Below are 3,633 nucleotides of genomic sequence, written 5' to 3'. Positions count from 1 at the left end.
GAGAGGGACCTAGTCTCATCTCTCAGGTTAGTACCAAAACAGTTTGCTTTAATAATCATAAAATTCTATCCCTATTAAAATTTCCTCAACCCTCAAAATCTCTATTATGCATACCATGATAGAGGGTCTAAATTGAGGTTTTGGTTCTCCAATTAAAACTAAAGTTTCATAAAAACCCCTTTCCTGTGAAAATTCTGAAAGAACAAAACTCTCAAAAACCCTACAAGTACCTGGTTCCCCTACTCCCTCAGATTCAAACCCTATTTTTTCTCAAATGTGTGATGAAGAAATACCAGTAAAGAGGTCTGACCTTTCTAGAAGTGAGAATTGGGTAGTGATCTTAGGCATATTTATATGTCTAAAAACTAATATCTACCTATACTAGGACTTGTTCTATGAGCTAAAATGTGTTATTCTTATTGTGTTTGAGTTGTAATTGCATGATTTAGCTAATGGACATGATTAGTGATGCAGTGTTGATTTTTGATGAAATTAGATGCAATTGGATGCATTATGAGAAACGAATAATGATTGAAGCTTTGGGATTGAATTTCTGGACATGAGAAGACTTGGATTGATCGTGGAAAGCATGTATTTAGAGATAGAAACAAGTACAAGAAGCAATGAGCTGAGAGGGAATAAGTTGTGTGATGCGGAGGCTATTCTACCAGACCGTGCTCCGTGTCACCCCTTGTAATGTTGGTCCCAATGACGATTCCAGTTAGGGTCCCAATAGCCTTGCAGTGTAGTACTATTACCTTGGACTCACTAATGCGACACAGACCCTATTTCCATTAACTTACTGCCGTAACATAACACTTACTCCCTATTTTGCCCTCCGCAATACGGTGATGGGTATTTAGTTGGCCAAACTTGTCCTACTATAAAAGGAATACTTCACCACAATTGAGGATACTTTTTCATACATACAACTAAGTCTAAAAACACTACGATACTTCTTTTACGGTTCTTAGAACTTCATTATTTCAAGATTACTCTTTAGTGTGATTAATTATTTGTTTTTGTTGTTGAATTCGAACATGAGTGGATAAACACCCGTATTTTCTGGTTGAGGTCCAGAATATTATTCCACTTTGATATTCTTAGAGTAGTTTATTTTTTATTATCATATGGGTTATTCTTAATCTCTTGTGCTTACTATTTTTATTATTGGCCACCATTAAAATACACCTATATTCCTTTGTGAATCTGAGAGGAAATCATATGATAGAATGGAGAGGCTAAAGAGCAAGGTTCTTATTATTTTATAAAATAAGAGATTTTAATTAGCGTCTAGGATAGGGATATACATACAAGCCTTGTTCGGTTCACTTGCAAGATGACATCTTAATGCAACTAAATGGATTATTGCATCCCTGCTCAACAATATAGTTATAATGTCCAATTAGGTAGAAGATTAGAGGATTGAAGGGGCATGATCATACTCTATACCCTGCAAATCAATAACCCGATAATAAACCAAACTACAATAAGTATAGATATTTATAAGAGTGTTAAAAGTGTCTCAACCCTAGAATTCTCACTAGTATTGTTTACACCCCTTCTTATGTTGCTATTGTCACACATTGTTATTGCTATATTAATTAGATTATTACTTGAATCTTTACAATAATCTTGATTCTCTGAAACACTTAATACATTCTTGTCAAAAAACTAAAGTTAGTTGAATTGCAAGTTAAGTAGTCCTCATGGGTACAATATCCAACTATCTTATTCACTATATTAATTGTACGATTGTGTGCGCTTGCATGTGCGTTAGAGCGCAACAAGTTTTTGGCATTGTTGTCGGGGACTAGTATAATTAGTAATTTTTTAAATTTTTGTGTTTTGATACTAAGTTTAAGTTTTAACGACTTGATCTTAGTGGCTGACTTTTGTAAGACTAGTGAAGTACCAGACTGCCAAGAGATAGAGAGTTGGTAAAGCCTAATTCAGAACCAAAATAGGCATTTCATCAGAGGTGAAGAGCTCACTATCCAATTTAGCAAGTTCAAATGGCGGAGTAAATAAATCCTAATCTTATTGATCTAATTGATCCAAATGTTGCACGTGCTCCAACTTCAGTGATTCGAGCTGCTCCTGCTCGAGCAGAAGCCGAACCTTTTATTGAATTGGCAATCCAACCTACGAACTATGCTACTAATTGCAACCATAAGCCAAAGGCAGGTGGTTGGTTTGATTTGAATAAAAATATTGTACATCTATTGTGTTCGAGTGGACAATTTGCAGGGTTCTCATATGAAGATCCACAGCAGTACATACAGACTTTCTTGGAAATCAGTGATACCTATATTCCAACTGGGGTATCTTCTGATTATGTCAGACTGATGTTCTTCCCCTTTTCATTAATTGGGGAAGCAATGAGGTCGTTATATGCTGAACCACCAAACTCCAACACTTCCTAGGAAGATCTAACTCAGAAATTCCTTATTAGATTCTTTCCATCAGGGAAGACAACATATTTGAGAAGTGAGATTCTGAGTTTCAGGCAGAAAGAAGGATAAAATTTTTCCAAGCTTGGGAAATATTTAAGGGCATGCTTAGAAATTGCCCTCACCACCGTTATTCTAATGATCTACTAGTTCATACTTTCATAGAGGGTCTTGAGCCCAACACCAAGATTCTCTTAGATTTAGTAGCAGGTGGGAAAGCTCTTGAGAAGCCATATGATGAATTATACACACTGCTAAATCAGATTTCACAAGGGAATCATGAGTGGCATGCTGACTCATGAGCAGCTAAGTACTTTTATTGTCTAGAGCATGGGAAAACTATTTTCATATAAGCTATTCACCACTTTAATCTTTTAATAATGAAACTTCTAATAAATTATATTAATATATCTTGTTCTATAATGGGGTTTATCTAAGTATGGGGTATTCATTTTCTCGAAGTGTTTGAGGTATCCGATTAATATCCGGTTTCAGACGATGGTCAGCCTAAAAGTGTGGTCTCAACTAAGGTAAGCATTCGACCCTGTTGGTAGTCCCATCACTAAGATAACACTAAGAGAAAATTAGAAGTAATAGCCATTAAGACTCGTTAGATCCCATAGGACAGAGATCTATTGATATAATCTATTATAGGTTGAAATATTAAAGATTCTTGTGGTATGCTTTGTTATGTGAAAACCGTTTTTCCCAGTTAGTCTCTAGACAATATTTATTGTAATGGATTCCAACAACCATGTTACAAATACTATTAATCTGTCTTCTCAAGAAACTCAGATTGCTAATATTGAAAATGATCTTCAAAACTGGAGTATTCCAGAAGAACCTTTTAAAAATATTTATCAACTTGGTAAATTTAGTTTTATTTAAAAACATAATATCAAAACCTCCGAGTCTACTGCCACCATTAATAAATCCTTAGAAATTATTCAATTACTAAATGAGTATGACATAAACAGATTCAAAAATTAGTTTAATTATCTTCATGTTGGACTTGTTCAAGTGACTATTAAGCCACTCTTTTAGACAAGGTCTTGATATCCCTGTCTGTACTATCCTAAGAGATGCTCGTCTATTGAATTTCAATGATTCTCTCTTAAGGGTAATTCAAAGTAACCTCGCCGACGGCCCGGTATACTTTAATTGCTACCCAAATTTCTCG

At 35.0% G+C, this 3,633-nt stretch overlaps 1 non-coding gene across 1 annotated transcript; it reads right to left on the bottom strand.

Moving 5' to 3' along the window:
- Positions 1-2,480: 2,480 nt before the first annotated feature.
- LOC124890997 lies at positions 2,481-2,586 on the bottom strand. Its single transcript, XR_007049484.1, has one exon. It is a non-coding gene; the product is annotated as a small nucleolar RNA R71 (small nucleolar RNA).
- Positions 2,587-3,633: the final 1,047 nt, after the last annotated feature.

Source organism: Capsicum annuum, unplaced genomic scaffold (genome assembly GCF_002878395.1).
Source record: "Capsicum annuum cultivar UCD-10X-F1 unplaced genomic scaffold, UCD10Xv1.1 ctg2836, whole genome shotgun sequence".
Lineage (NCBI taxonomy): Eukaryota > Viridiplantae > Streptophyta > Magnoliopsida > Solanales > Solanaceae > Capsicum > Capsicum annuum.
This window is presented reverse-complemented; position numbering and strand designations above follow the sequence as displayed.